The 15,937-nt window shown below is 40.6% G+C and overlaps 1 protein-coding gene across 1 annotated transcript in view; it reads right to left on the bottom strand.

Annotated features, from left to right (window-relative positions):
• The window catches only part of IGF2BP3 (insulin like growth factor 2 mRNA binding protein 3), a 113,878-nt gene that overhangs the window by 74,348 nt on the left and 23,593 nt on the right, over positions 1–15,937 (bottom strand). The gene's annotated exons all lie outside the window — the stretch shown is intronic.

Raw genomic sequence — 15,937 nt, 5'->3', positions numbered from 1 at the left:
AATTTTTTTTTTTTTTTTTTTTTACTATCTACATTTTTCTTTTGCCAAGTTTAAGATGTCAAAAAGAAAAGCAGAACTAATATACAGTATAATTATCTTGTTAGGCACAATTTGAATGTGATATCACTGTCCTGCAACTTATTATTAAAATTATCCCTCACTTGATTATAAACTTACCATTGTCTGAATGAGAGAAAACTTATGAGGAAGTAAATTGGTACCTTTATTTTCTCCAATTAGATCACAAAAGATAAATACTCTCAAAAAGCATTTCTTTTTCAACACTTAAAAACTTCAAACTCTTCACTTTTACAGCTAAAGCACATTTGCTCCCAAAGCAGTAACAATGAACCAAGCCAAGGTGCTGCAGAAGTGAGTAGGGTTTTTTAAGGGGTTTTCCCACACACGCATGCTGCACCCTGGCAGAAGAGTCAGCAGTGCCCACTCTTACATTTTACGCACTACCTCTATCATTACTCATTGAAAATTTCCCATTGAGACCAAAGGCAACTTCTTCCTATTACTTGCAAAGTGGAAGTTTCCTCTGTCCCAAACCCAACCACCTGAATTTGGTCAGAAATAAGAAGGCTGGAGAGACCATTTCTACCACATACATGCTAGGAAGTAGTCAAAGTGCTGCTGGAACAGCTGTTGATCACTTCTGGTTGTGTTTACTTCCACTAAACAAGAAATCCAAAGAACAAGTGTCAAATGCCACTGCAGCTCAAATTTGTCACTCCACTAATTACAGTACGGTCTACAATCTGCTCACTCCTCAAAACACAATTTTTTTTTTGGTGTCAATACAGAAAACAGTATGTAATGTTGCCTCCACTTCACCATTTGACAAAAGCTGTACCCACTCAGTTCTCTGAAAGGCAAAAATTCTTCTGCAAATGAGAAGCTCCATGATTTTTTCATTTATTGGTGGTATTATTGTTTATTAAAAATATTTTTTAGGAGGCCTTAGAAATGCTTGGATATATGCTCATGCTGCAGAAGTGCTTATCTGTGACCACACTAACAGGGTAACTCATGTGCACATGGTGACCCTTCCTGGCTCAGGGCACTGCAAGGGATGGCTGCCAGGAGCAGCAGCAATGATATCCAACAGGAGAGCGCCCCAAACACTTCTGTGCTCTGACACCAGAAAACGGTTGCCCCTCAGACCAGGACAACACCTCCTGCCTTGCAGAAGCCTAGGGTCAGTCCAAGCAGCTTTGCGTCAGCAGCCTGGCATCGCCAGCAGCAAGTTTTCAGGTTCACCACTACCCCAAGCACAAGAAAGCACATATGACCAGACAGACCTGATGAAGTCCCTCCCTAATCTCAACCCCAGAAGGTCTTTTCTCCATTTGTGAAGCTTCCATCAACTCCTAGAGCATCTGGTCTTGCTGCAACAAAAAAGCAAAAGACTGTATTGTACCTTCTTTGTCAAGCAGAAGATAGACATCTAACAAGCTACATGTAGTAGGGCAGTGGTTTTAATCCCACAAAGCTCAGAAACTACTACCACACAGAAGGATTAGGAGCAGTGCAGAGCACTCAACGTAGTCCAAGGATACTGGAGGTTGCGCCTCTGACATCCCTTACAGTCTCAATGACCCATTGCTTGGCTCACCTCTGAAGCTGCATTAATGCACTAAAGGGTGGAGAAATTAATAACAGTTTCACAACGGAAATGAGCAATCAAACAGAAGGGTGGCCACTAAACAGGTTGGTTCTGACAAGCTAATGGGAACTGTTGCACATGCAGGTATACATGATATCAGAAAATCAAGTATTCCTGTAAGACAATAAGTCCTTCCTGTCTTTGCTTTTGCAACAGACAACCTCACAAAAGGACAGAGGAAAGAATTGCCTGCAAACTTTAAACAGCAAAGCAAAAGGCAGTTACAAGCACATCGATGCCTCGTGCAAGCCAGAGAAGCTGAAAGACCACAGTTTGACAAGCTGCAACAGAGCATTGCATAGCTTCTATTTTGTAAATAAATTCACACTTACATGACGAAGCAGGTTAACATATTTTGTTAGTCAGGTAATGACACCACTTCGAGAGCTCTGTTTCATTAAGACAGAAATTATTTTCATAACACACAGTCACACAAAACAATCACCAACATGTGGATTTCTACAGAGACCAAAGGCATCACTGAACATTGACTTACACCAGAAGTAAAGTCATGTAGCAGAGCAGTGGAAGCTGTGAGCACTTATCTATAACACCTAACAGCAACATCAGTATTCCCCCCACAACTCCTGAACTGGCAAAAGTTCTGGTTCTCTTACAATACATTCTGTAGTCCTTCTACACTCCTCCTAGATCCCACAATGAATTTCACAGCCAGTCAGCTGTGGACCATAGATCCGAGGGCTGGTTGTAATAGGTGTACACAGCATAGCTAGGAGAAGTTCATACCTGCTATACAGCTGCCTGCATATATTCCTGAAGATGTTCATAGTCCATCATATCTCATCGGAGATTGCACAGTTGGAAGAGTCCCAGTCACAAATTTAGCATGAATTCCCTCTACACATACCCACTGCAGTCCCAGACACAAAACCACTTCAACTCTTCTACATCCCACCACCAATGTACTGTTTCTTCTATTACATGTATAAAAACCAGGATGTCACCGGGAACAGATGCCTTCTGGGTATGAGACCCAAACCTACTGATGGATTACAAGGCACACTAGTTACTGAATGCTATTAAGAGACTGATACTAAGGGGCAACAAGAAAGTTTCCTATAAAGATGCAGTCACTCAAGTATTTGACGAGTCATCCCAGCCTGCAACAGTAACCTAAACCAGCAACCATTTGGGGTGCAACAACCAATACCCACAGATCATAAAGTTAGGGATAATGAACTGATGCCATGCTGCCTGCAGGAATGTTACAGGTCCACAGAAATCCCATATTTAAAAAGAGAAAAAAGTCCTGTAGTTGGGATAACAAACATCACTTCAGTGTAAGCTCACATGAATAGCTCTTGTATACTTCCACAAATTTGGATGGAGAAAGAGTTACCAGAAAATAACAAGTCAAGAAAAGGTGTGTTGAGAAGGTAGTATGCAAAAGTTTCCCAGACCAAAAGCCTGCTGAACCCACACAAGGACACTAGCACACACGAACATCAACCACAGACAGGTAACTCAGACCAAATCTAAAAGTGGTGACAACTGCTATATGCAGTCAGATGAAGGCTACAGATTTAATTATACATCCAATGCAACAAAGGACTAAGGAACACCTACCTAGAAGCCACTGGTACATTATTATAACCCTCCATTTCAGAGTACGTACTTGAGGTTGGCCTGCTGGTTGCTGCTCACACTGGGTAACTATGAGTTCAGTAAGGGAACTATGTGAGCAAATAAGTGAAAGTGTTGCATGAATAGCTATCTACTACTCACATAACAGCCTGACTCTATTACTAAGAGCAACAAAAACCCCAACACCCAATAAAAGGTGTCCCAAGAAATGTTGATTTGGATTTGGTTCTTACACATGCATTCAATCCCCTATTAGGCTTTCTAACAAGGCAGCTATTTGCAAGGATAGTTTTAATATATCTTCCCTCCTCCCCAAGTTAATGGTGGGATAGAGTTTTCTGAGTGATTTCCTCTTTGTATTATATTCTAAAAATCATGCTTATTTGCTCCACTAGAAGGCATGTGCTTGGAAGTGGTTTTTGATGACTTTTAGTCACATCCCCCCTTTTGATTGCCACAACATCCAAAGCATCTGAAAATAAGGGAGCTATTTCCAGTTACATTCCCTTCCTTCCCTGCCCACATGTACTTGGCTACCAATTTGGGACACAGGATCAGAGGGAGTTTCAGGCTTTAGAATAACACAAAAGCTTAAAAAAGGAAATACATTAACATAACTTCATCTCCCTCCCCCTGCTCAGCAGCTTTTGGCTCAGCTGGTGTTCACCTACATCTTAAAGATCTCTCCCACCTATATTCCTCATGTCCTCATTGCCACTTTCCAAGGCCCAACTCAGCAGCCAATACCTGACCCACCGCAGCATCCAGACTCTTGGAGTGAGCACTAGCTGCTGGATAAAATGGCAGTATGCAGGTGCAGATTGTGTTGGCATCTTTTGCTTCCCCATAAGCCTGTGGCATTTCCCCTTGCTTGGTACAACAGCTTCACTGCTTGCCTCAGTCATGCGTCTCCCTCTTTCTGCAGGATATTATGCAGCTGAGCTCACCTTGCACCATGCATCCAAGAAATAACTCGAGATTTTCCTGTAGCACTAGGTGAAAGCAAGTGGGAGCTGTAAGAAAAGATGGATGGGGCCTCAGTCTTGAATGGTCTAGTTCAAGACCACAACTAAAATAGTCACTGAGGAAGGGGAACACAGAGGCAATGAAGCAGCGTGCTTGTACAAGTAGCCGTAGGAGACACGCAGCTGTAGCAGCATCACAGCCTTTACAAGTCTTAGCAGACTTGCTCATCAGATAGGTAGTCTGAGAGACACTTTCTACTTGTTTAGTGAGCAAGACAAAAAAAAAATCCCACACGCCTAAGCACACGTGTGAGGAGAGACGTGCTGACTACCATTGCTTTATAGAATCAACTGAGCTAGAATTAGCCAGCCCCTTGGAAATAAGCACATTTTGTTCCCCTCCCTCCACACAAGAGCCAGTTGCATAAAGTTAGGTCAACATGTGGTACGCATATGATTCAAATGTAACATTTCCTGGCAACCAGCAGCAAGCCCAGAGGATCTGAACTATTGATAATGTCGATTTTTCCCATGGTTGTCAAAGTCTACTGATTTCTTGAGACATATGCAGCAAATCCCATTCTACTGACCAGCTTTCACCTGTTTCACTGCAGGTTTTGTTTGGGTTGTTGTTTGGTTGGGTTTGGGTTTTTTTTAAAAAAAAAAAAGGAGCAAAACCAAAGAGATACACAGAGGTCTCCAACAGCAACTACCTTCCTAAAATGAACGATATAACTGTGTGCAGATTCAGTCCCTCAACTCCAAATCACTCCACAGAACTCCCAAGAATAGGACAAAGATAATCAAAGGATGGGGAACAGCTTCCACACAATAACAACTAAGCAGGCTATGGCTCCTCAGCCTGGGAAAGAAAGGGGTGAGGAGTAAAGGTCCTTAAAATAATAATGGAAAGAGACAAAAAGGTCATGGAGCTACTACTATTCACTGTTCCCTCCAAGACAGAACCTGGGAGGCAGGTGGAAGTTCAAAGCGTGAGAGATGAGATGGTTCTTCCTGCAACATGTCCTAAAACCATTCAACTCTTCACTGCAGTCTGTTGCAGATGCTAGGAGTTTGCATTGGTTCAGGAACATGTCTGCAGAAACTCTAGATGACTTTCTCAAATACAAAGGCACCGTTTCTGGGTCAGTAGGTTAACAGGGCTGCAAAATACTGAAATCCAGGAGGACACTGCTCTGGTGAGCTATCACTATATCCTTGTCCTTATCCTTGTACCCCTTCCAAAGCACAGCAAAGGTAGGATACAGGACTATACATAAACATTTCTTCTGACCTGGTGTTGCTGGTTTTATGTTATTTATGCACAAACTGAGTAAGTGGATTAAGAGTCACTGAGAGCACTTGAAGTTAACATTTTTCTATTCCTTTGGCTACCATCAACAAGAACTCATAATATTTCTCTTATTATTGCCTGAGGCACAAATCATTTATGCATTTCCTTCAATTCTTTTCAAATTATACAACTGGTAAGTCTGAAGAGACAGTCCCTGCTAGTGACATCTTCTTTCAAGGCAGGTAACTGAAATTACTCCAGAACTTCTCCAAGAACAGGACATAAGCAGTTTTTTAATCACATTAATTTACAACACTTGAAGGGCATCTTTGTTTATAAAAGTATGTAGCTTTACCAGTGACTTCATACATGCCAACAAAAAAGGTTCTGACATCTAATTTGATCAGGAATTTTGGGGCTGCACTCCCAGCATCTAAAACCAGCACTTCCACAAAAGACCCAATACCAGTAAGAACTACTGGTTCCTTGTTTCAGAGAAAAACTAAAATGAACAAAATTTAAGATATGAGGCAGCATGAATAATTAATTAGGATAGACTAAGTTTACACACAGAAAAGCTACATCAATAGATTTAACAGGGATAAGAATACATTCTTATCAAAAAGTGTATTCTTTCATAGGTCAAAAACATGCTTTGGGACTTTTATTACAGCTTGCTAATTCAAATCAAAGAATTTTCAGAAGCTACAATTTTCACCAAGCAGTCTCTTGGTGGTTTGGTTTTTATGCTATTAGAGTACCAGTGAGAAACAAGATCATGCAATTACATGTGAAATAAAGAAAGCACCAGTGAGTTGATGCTGTTTATTTCACTTTCAGGCTGTCTCACTTAAGGGTGCTTTGAACCATGGGTTAATTTATCCTTTTGTTTAAGGAAATTTACCCAGCAATGGCATGCAGCCTAAGTTCTATTTGCAGTGATGCAATACTGTTTCCAGACATGTTTCCCCTCCTATGCATGCAGGTGACAAAATTGCAGAGATTCCACATCCAGATTAATTTCCAGTAATAACACAAATAACAGTTGGGCTCAGAGGACAGTACTGTGCCTGGCCACAGTCTACCTGGCAGCCAGTAACAAGTGGCTTGTTCCAGGGCCCATCATACTTAACATCTTAGTCAGCGACCTGGAGGAGGTGTTGCAGCACACCCTCCTCAAGTTTGGAGATGAGACCAAACTGAGGTAAACAGTCAACATGCCAGAGGGCAGGGCTGCCACCCAAAGAAACCTAGGCAGGGTAGATGAATGGGCCAACAAACGCTATGTCCTGCAACAGGGAAAGAATAATCCCTTGCACATTGGTACAGGCTAAGGGCTGCCTGGTTGGAGAGAAGCTCTGCTGAAAAGACTATGCAGTGTGTTGGAGGACAGCAAGCTGAACGTGAGCCAGGTCTGTGTCCTGGCAGCAACGATCAACAACAACCTGGACTGTATTAACAGGAGCACAGGAAATGGATGGAAGAAAGTTAATGAATGCTGAGTGAAAGGGGATAATCCATCACATGTAGATACTGCATGCAGTTTAGGGACCTCCAGTGCAAGAAAGACATTGAGAACCAGAAATGAGTTCAGTGAAGGGCCACCAAGATGGTTGGGAGCTGGAGTACCTCGCCAGTAAGAGAATCTGAGGGAACTGAGATTGTTGAGCCAGGAACAAAGAACTTTGAGGGAAGCATAGCAGCAGCCTGCCCCACAGGTCATTGAGCAAATAGAGCCAGGCTCTTCCCAAAGGTGCAGGATGGAAGGATAAGAGACATCATGCTTAAGCTAACACAACAGATATCCTCACCAGGTATAAGGAAAACAATTCTCATTAGCAGAAATCTTAATCCTTTGGACTGGTCACCACAAGGTGAGGTTGCACAAACTGCATTCCTAGGGGTTTCCAAGACTGGACAAAACCGTAAGCAATGTGGTTTGAATTCAATACAGACCTTGCTTTGAGCAGAAAGTTGGACTACAGATCTCCTGAGACCCCTTCCAACCTGAAAGGTTTTATAATTCTATGAAACGGTATGTTACAACACTGGATAAAAAGGTTGCACATGATTAAAGTGACTCCTTAAGTAAAAATTATAGCTAAGGGGTGCAAGACTTTGACAGCTGTGCCCTTGAACAAAGGCCTTCACAGACACCTTTCCAGAATTGCAAGTAAAAAGTAAGATTTGGTGGCTGGTTTCCCAAAAAGTGTTTTGAACCAAGCAAGCTTTGTGTGTCTTTTAAGATTTCTCAAGTTTTAGAGTCACTGTTAGTGACAGGTTAAACAAGTAACCATATTATTCTAGGCTTGTGAGCAACACAGTGTTCTAACAGTGCCAACCAACCCCATGGTGACAATGCCAAAATTCTTGCACACTAGCAGCTGTTTTAAGTATTAGAACATTTCTGAAAAGTTAAGGGATCACAGGTTGTGCCTTCCTTTATTCTAGAAGATCAAAAACTGGTCATGAAAACAGATTTCTCTGTCTCAGAAACAGGACAATGGAACATATTTGGATGGGGTGAGAGTTTGGATCAAACAGTCATGCTGATTTTTTTTTTTTTTTTTTAAACCCCTACATTTAGCTATTTCTCCCACTGAATGATGGAAGGAAAATAAGATACAGGCCCATAAATGCAGTCTCCAAAGACATAAATCTCCTGCGTGTCTTAGTTGGAATGGCCACATTTAACACTTAAAACTCACTCATTTTTGTGCTTTGACATTAGAGCCCATTACAGCCAAAATTCATACTCCAACATGGAGATCTGACAACTCACTGAATCACAAAGCTGTGTGACTCAGATGAGACAAGAGATTAAAAGTCTCAGGTCCAAGTGGGTGCTTCCCTCCTCCCTTTGTCCTGTCCCTTTCACCGTAGGGTTGATCAACACCTTGCAAACAATGCCCTGAAGTCACTGCAGCTTACTACTCAGCATGTTCAGAGGAGCCAGTTTTTCCTGCTTAATATTCTGGTCAAAAAGCTGTGGCACTTCAGCACCTTCTTCAAAAGCTGCGGCACTTCAGCACCTTCTTCAAAAGCTGCACAGTCAACCTTCTTGCCTCTGCTACACAAGTCAAAGTGGCTGCCTAAACAACCACCCAACACCACATTTCCTTAAGCACAAGCCCAAAATCTTCTACTTCCTATTCTTTCAACTTATCACCTTGGCCACCCGGAGGAAGAACAACCTTCACACCTCTAAACTGTGTCAGTCAAGCCATCTCTGACCTGGTGACAATGTTTTCTTTAAAACAGACTACTAACATTATTTTCTTCCAGTTGGAAGACCACGTTTTGTACCTTCTAGGTGCTCAGCACAACAGAGCCCTGACCTCACCTTTAACTTGGCTATTCTTTACTTACACTACTACAGTACAAGCTTCCAAAAAAAATTTTTTTTAAAAGTGTTAATTAATACAATGCTACCTAAGTATCTTCACTGGGGGCATCTGGGATAACAACCCTTAAATGGGGGCAAATGTTTGAAAAAAGCATCACTATCAGTTACTTTTACTAAGATCCTGATTTAAGTAAAAAATGCTGTAGTGCAATTCTCAAAAATTACCTGTTAGATTTTTTTTTTTCCCCTTGTTTATAACAACTGTAAGGCGGTTATCAGCACTGCTGTAGCCAACACACTCATATGAATAAATCATTCTAAGTGAGAAATATGCTTATTGCATGTTTATCCAAGGACCTTTACTCCCACACCCTGTATTTTAAACACCTGCAAAGGGTGTTTATTACCTCACATATACCTGTAAATATCACTCCCTATAATTAAGCCAGGCAATTAAAATCCCAACATAAGCCAGTATGTCTTAAGTGTAAAACTGTGTGGTCTGACACACACATGGTCACTTTCCTATGTCAGACTGACTCACCTGCTGCTAAGCCCAGCTAGACCATGGGAAATACCTGCAGCTCAAGCAAAATAGTTCATTTGGAGTATGAGGCCAGGTCAGATAGCAGAAAGGAAAGATCAGCAGCATCTCTTTTCTCTTTGGCAGGAAAGGAGTAAAAGCAGCCCCCATGTTCCCCTGGCTATAGACCAACACCTGGAGGAGGCAGTGCTGCCCAGGGGCTCTGCATTGCCCCAGGGGCTGCTCTACTCTCTACCTTGTAGTTAAGAATCAAGGTTAAGATGTAGTTAAGGTGACCAACATCAACCTTTGTTTGATGTGCGTAATTCTTGATAAATCTCTCCAGTTTCTCATTAGAACATAATTCACAGTTTATATGTGGGGTATCTCTCTTCAGAAGGCTTTTGACAGTGTGCCTTACAACAGACTCATAAGGTAAACACAACCAACACTACAACAGCAGGTGAGAAGTCGGCCTCGTGATCACTGCCAGGTTACAGTTATTACCAACCTACTGTCAAACTAAAGAGCTCTGTTTCACTGGGTTTGCAGGGACCACCACATCTAGTGTTGTATCAGTTTTGTGTTTATTAAATCTGAAGATGGCACAAGGCTGAAATGGAGTGCAAATATACCAGAGAACAAGATAAGAGCTCAAATTGATCTTAAACTACAGAAACTAAAACTACAGAAGCTACTCTGGAGAAACCTTATGGGACTTCCTGGTTGAGAGATCCAAGAACAGTCCAGAGAAGAGACTGAAAGAACTTAAACTCTCTGTAACCCTGCCTGAACATCACAGGTCTTCAAATACATAAAAAGACTGCTACAGAAAACAGACTAACATGTTCTCTATTCTCCTGCTGAGGAGGACTAGTAGTAAATGGCAAAAAGTACAGCTTAGTGCCTGATGTAGTACTCTGAGGAAGAAACAGAAAACAAAGATCCCTACTAGAGATTCCTACACCTAGCAGGCAGTAGCAGATAATTTGTGCATGCTTAGCATTCTGCTAGCATTTTTATAGCTATACATTATTTTTATAACACTACATTAAGTTAGGATTCTTGGAGGAGTCTTGAGGTGAAAGATCATATTCCAATACTTTTTAAATCTCTTTACTGTTGATTTATCTTTCTTCTAGAATTCTTGTCATTGTAGCTCAGCTCATTCCTACATCTCCCCCTTACATTTTGCTTTATGAGCAGAATCTGCTTTGTATAATCCTCATTTATTCTTAATTGCAAAAGTTTCAGGTTTTTCTTTTCCTTTCTTAATACTCACAAGTTCCCCACCTGTTCTCTTCATATCCTTGGTATTCTAGAATGAACTGCATCATAACCATTCATTAGTTTTTATACTGCATCTCTAGATTAAAAAACACAAACAAATAACAAAACCACCCACCCAGTTTAGCAGTTTCAATCAAAGAAGCAACAGAAGCTACTAAAGATCCTCAGGACAAACAGTTATTTACAGTTAGAAGACTTACTAACATTTATTCACAGTCAGAATCAGTCTCAATTCTTTTACAGAAACTGAAAGTTGTCTTACAAAATATGCAGATGGAGATAGCTCAAACCTTTCTTGCATTGACAGAAATCTCAATGCAGAACCCGCACTCACATTGCAACTCTGATCGAGAAATCCTTTTCCATTACTACTTCTGCTTGGAGAACCTAAAACAGAGGTCTCAACATAACTATGAAACTTTGTTTTTCATTTCCATGAAAAAGTGAGGAAAAGCAAGCCCTGTTTAGTAACATCCTTTTGCCTTTGGAAGAGCTAAATCAGACCTCCCTTCCCACACATTTCTGTCCCCAAAAGCAACCTGCAAGTCTCACAGTAAAGCTAGAAATACACATTCAATGTTTGTCTTTCTTCTCTGCTCACTCAACAGGTTCACACTCCACAGACTGGGCTTTTAGTCTACCTTTTTTGTTACGAAGTTCATCAACACTGTATCTGTTTATCTGTTTTTCTGCTCCGTACAAACTGATAAGGAAATAAGCCCACAGAAGATAAGTGGGAACTCTTCAACAGCTACCTTCCTGCTGAGCCAGCAAGTGCTGTTTCTGGCACCATCTGTGTCCTGAAAGTCTGTTCTCTAGCACTTTTTTCACTAAACATGGAAAAAAATATTTGGAAAGAAAATCTCTTGAAGCATCTTCTACACTGAGGAAGCTAGTTTTAAAATGTTTTAAAAGAAAGAAAAAAGGTAACATTTCACATAACAGTTTCTTCTCAGAAGAGCTCTACTTGGATCCCTATCATGATGAATCAGAAGCAAACTCTAGGTACTTCAGTTTTAAATCACCACACCTAGACCTCCTTCTAGAATGCATATCATCTTGTCTTGCGAATACACCTCCAGTCCTGAATACTCACAAGCTAAGTGAGAGGTTACTTGCAGTCACAAATTAGGACTCAAGACAGTACGTTACAGGTTGTGGTTCAGGAAAAAGAGATCGGTTTACTTTTCTGCAGAGACCATAGAGCCAGGGCACTTCTTTCCTATGGGGCTGGTATGTGTGGAGAATTGAAAAAAGTGGTGTGCCAAATCCTTCACTTGTCATGATCTTTACCACCAATCTGTACTTCATATTTGATGAGTAAGGGGAGGAATTATACACACCTATCACTAAAAAAGGTATACTTATTGTTTGAGGTCTTTCTTCAAACAAGCATCATAACAGGTGAAATTAAATTTAAAAAAAAAGATCTGATCATGCACATGTCCTTCAAATTACCAAATTGATATAATAACATCTATATGAAGTTTATATGCAAACAATAAAAGGAAGATGCATTCCAGAAGTGATGATGCTTTTATGGAACATAGGCAACGTTCCAGAGTCCTCAAACCCAGACAGTCTGGTGATAGATGGGGGAATAAAATGCAAATGACCTCCTGGATGAATAGAGAACATGATCCTGGATAAGCCTCTACCAGTCCAGACCCCAATTTCAGTCTGAGTCTTAAATTTTCTTAGTTCAGACAGAGATGTTGCATTCCCTCCACCTCCAGTTTCAACTACCTGGGCAAGGAGTACAAGAATACCCAACCCGCAGGTATAGAAATCTGCGGAACCTTGCCAAAAATCTTCTTGTGAAGTTCAAATTAATTACTAGGCAAGTTTTGTATATACTTAACCTCGAATGCCTTGGAATACATTAGAATTTTACCTTTTACAGCTGCACTTAGAGTGAGCAGCTCTTCAATATAGCAACCCTGTGGTTTTGTTTCAATGTAGTACTCAGCAGATTATAGCAGGTCATTATCTGCCTTTCTTCTACTACTTAGCCCTGAATATGGTCTAAAATGGTTATCTTTTTTACTTATACCATGATGGTCTGATAAGTACACAGTGAACTCATTACACAGAAGAAAAAACTACAAGTCCAATTGCTAGGGCTGGTTTTAAGAGTCAGTATTTTGTTCAGTAACTTCAACCTATGTGAAGAAGAAAACTAGTTGGAAGATTTTTCTCCAGAAGAGCAAATAGTTAATCTGAATTTCTGTACTTAGTTCATGAAAAGTCTTATTAATAGATGTTTGTTACTCTGTGGCCATTTTCACCCACTGTTTATTTCCCAATCTGTATGTAATAACTATGGGTGAAGTGTCCTGTCTCACATGAGTCTTCAGCATACCCAGTTTCTTCCAAGGGGAAGTCAAGGTTTCCTTAACACTAAAGTTCAATGTTTTCTCTCTTCCATGCTACTGCAAGGCACTAGATTTTACTAAATCTAGAGGCACATGCCTTTTCAAAAACTAAGGTACACCAGTGAAACAGTTTGAAAGTTTTCACAGTAAACTAACTTACTTCAGCATTTCATGAATCTTAAGAGCCACCTCCCATCTGCATGGAGAACAAAGCACTTATATCAACAGTGGGAGACCTTCCTCAGCTGATGTATTGCAAAACAGTCTCAATTCAGATTAAGCTTCAATTTATTCCCTGAAAGGTTTTCTGGTTTTCAAAACAGAAACAGACAATACTATTCTCTGGGGTGCTCAGGAGTGGGAGCTACTACCAAACTCTGTTACACTGCACACTACAAACAGCATCCCCTCCACTCTTCCAGGCCTGCTTTCTCCAAATCTGAAGAACTGCATTTCAGAGCAATGCCTTTCATATAATAAGAAATAATAATAAGGTTTTGTGGGTGACTTGTTATAAGCCAAGGACCATCCCTGTTCAGTATGAGTGTGCAGAGACACTCGCTGTATCCCAGTCCCACATGGTTCGGGACATACAGGTACCACTGTGTAACATGTTGGCCACAAGAACATCTGCAAAACACCAAACTAGAGGTATGTACACCAACTGCTAGGGGCACACCTGTAGGCTTCCCATGTAAAATGCTTGTTTTCTGTAAAGAACAAAATTAAAACAAGACAATTATTTCAACAGAGCTGAAGAAAATACTTTTGCAAATAATAAAGTAACATTCCTGTTAACGATTATACTAGGAAAAAAATTTCACAAGAACATTAATCCTTCTTCCATTCTTGCCACATATCCCTATGTCACTAACAAGAAAGATGTTGCAGGGTACTGTGTGTTTTCAATGTCAAACATACGTGAGGGCTGATAGACTGAAGTAACTTCTAGATCTCTTTCAGCGGGTATTTTTTTGTTTGGTTTTAAGGATTTCACACCCATTAGAAGTCAGTCTTGATTCGAGCAATTAACAAAGGAGCAATGAGGCAAGCAGATTGGCACAGAGGGACTATAAGAAACAATTTAAGTAAAAATGCTCCAGCTGCCACACGTGCGCGCGCACACACACACACACACACCCCATCCCCTCAGAAAACATTATGCAAGAACATTGCTTCAGTATAAATCCCTCTCTATATGTATAAACTTTTAGTCTCCTTACCAAAGCAACTGGTTGCAAAAGAGATTCGCTTTAAGGAGAAATCACCCAGAATTGTGTTATGGAGCTCAAAGTAAGTTTTTACAAGCTCTTTTAACACCAAAAAAAAAAAAAAACCAAAAAAACACGGAGACCAAGGTAAACTTGACATAAGACAAGCAGCTCATTTAATCACCAGCTGCTGTATTTTGTCATCAGCACTCTTGAGAACACACAGAACTTACCTGCTTAGTGCAAAAGTGACAGAACACTAACACTTACAAAGAAAATCTAGGCAGTTTGTAAACAAATCATACTTGGCAAGCAACCCTAATATTTTAAGAGCATGCAAAAAGTATTGTAGACATTATTTTGGGGCCTCATCCCCCTAAATTCTGTACCCAAACAAAGGGACAGGTCTGTACAAGTAACTTCAGGACATCTAAGCAAGGTTGAGATTACAACCTTGGGACAGGTATGACAAATAGGGACAATTTTCCTTGGGAACTTTAGGAAGATAGTGTGTTTCAAAAAGTGGAGCAGTGGGAACATCTGTCTGAGACCAGATGTCACCATAAAAATTACAGCAACGGAGAAGGAGAGAGAAATAATTTAAAAATCAGTAATCAGATAGGAAACAGGGTAGATACCTGTAACATACAAGCAGTAATAGCTGCGTTCATGTAAGGAGGGACAAGCAGGTGGAAGCATTTTGATGTACTCTGCTCAACAGTGCTTACATCTGTGTTTATTCACATTTTTCTGACTCATATGCCTCTGCTCTGATACTCACTATTCCTATATAAAATCCTCAGGGCAAGTTTGTACCAAATAAGTTATTTCTCAGATCATCCACCCTCTACCATTTCTATTACTAGTCTTCTCAAAAAGCAGCTATGAACTTGAAATACAAGGCAATACACAGTTCCACTGAGGGGAGCACAAGGTTTGGGAAGTGCAGAACAAAAGTTTTTATGGACAGCACACACCAGAAGGACAGACTGAAGCAACGAGAGATGGTGTGTACCGACATCTTACAGAACCCAGTGGTTGACAGCCTAGGTTGGAGAGAGCAGTGCCTCCGTTTTTCTCCAAAGCTAAGAAACAAGCAGGCAGTGCAAACAAAGTAGTAGCTGCAGATGAAAAGTCAGATGAAGGCAGCAAACCAAACCTGCACAGAGAATGCTACCAGAGCTTTATCCTCAAACCCTCCACTGTCTAATCTCCCGCAAGCAAAAGGATGACTTATCGCTAGTGAAATGCAAAAACGTTTTAAACACACACAGAAAAAACAGTAAAGAGAACAGATCCGTTCTCACAGTAGCCCATCTACTGCAAAAACTGTAACACTATTTGAGGAGTGTGAACAGCAAGTATACAGTATATCAGTGAGAGCCATTATAGCATGAGCAAACAATTTGTCATAATGCCACCACTATAGAGGAGCAAGGAAAAACTAAAATACACACTAAAAAAAAAAATCAAAGAAAAATGATCAGCATTAAATTTCTGCTTTTGTAAAGGTTTTGGCCAGGTATTTAAATACGAACTTGTGTTAAGTTTACTGAATTCATCCACCAGGCACCAGCAAGGTCCAAAATGGATGAGCTTTCAGTCAAAGAGACTGACTGCATCAGGAAGTCAGCATTCACCAAAGAATCCATTTCA

This window comes from Athene cunicularia (genome assembly GCF_003259725.1).
Source record: "Athene cunicularia isolate RWA chromosome 2 unlocalized genomic scaffold, athCun1 chr2_part1, whole genome shotgun sequence".
NCBI classification, from domain to species: Eukaryota; Metazoa; Chordata; class Aves; order Strigiformes; family Strigidae; genus Athene; species Athene cunicularia.
This window is presented reverse-complemented; position numbering and strand designations above follow the sequence as displayed.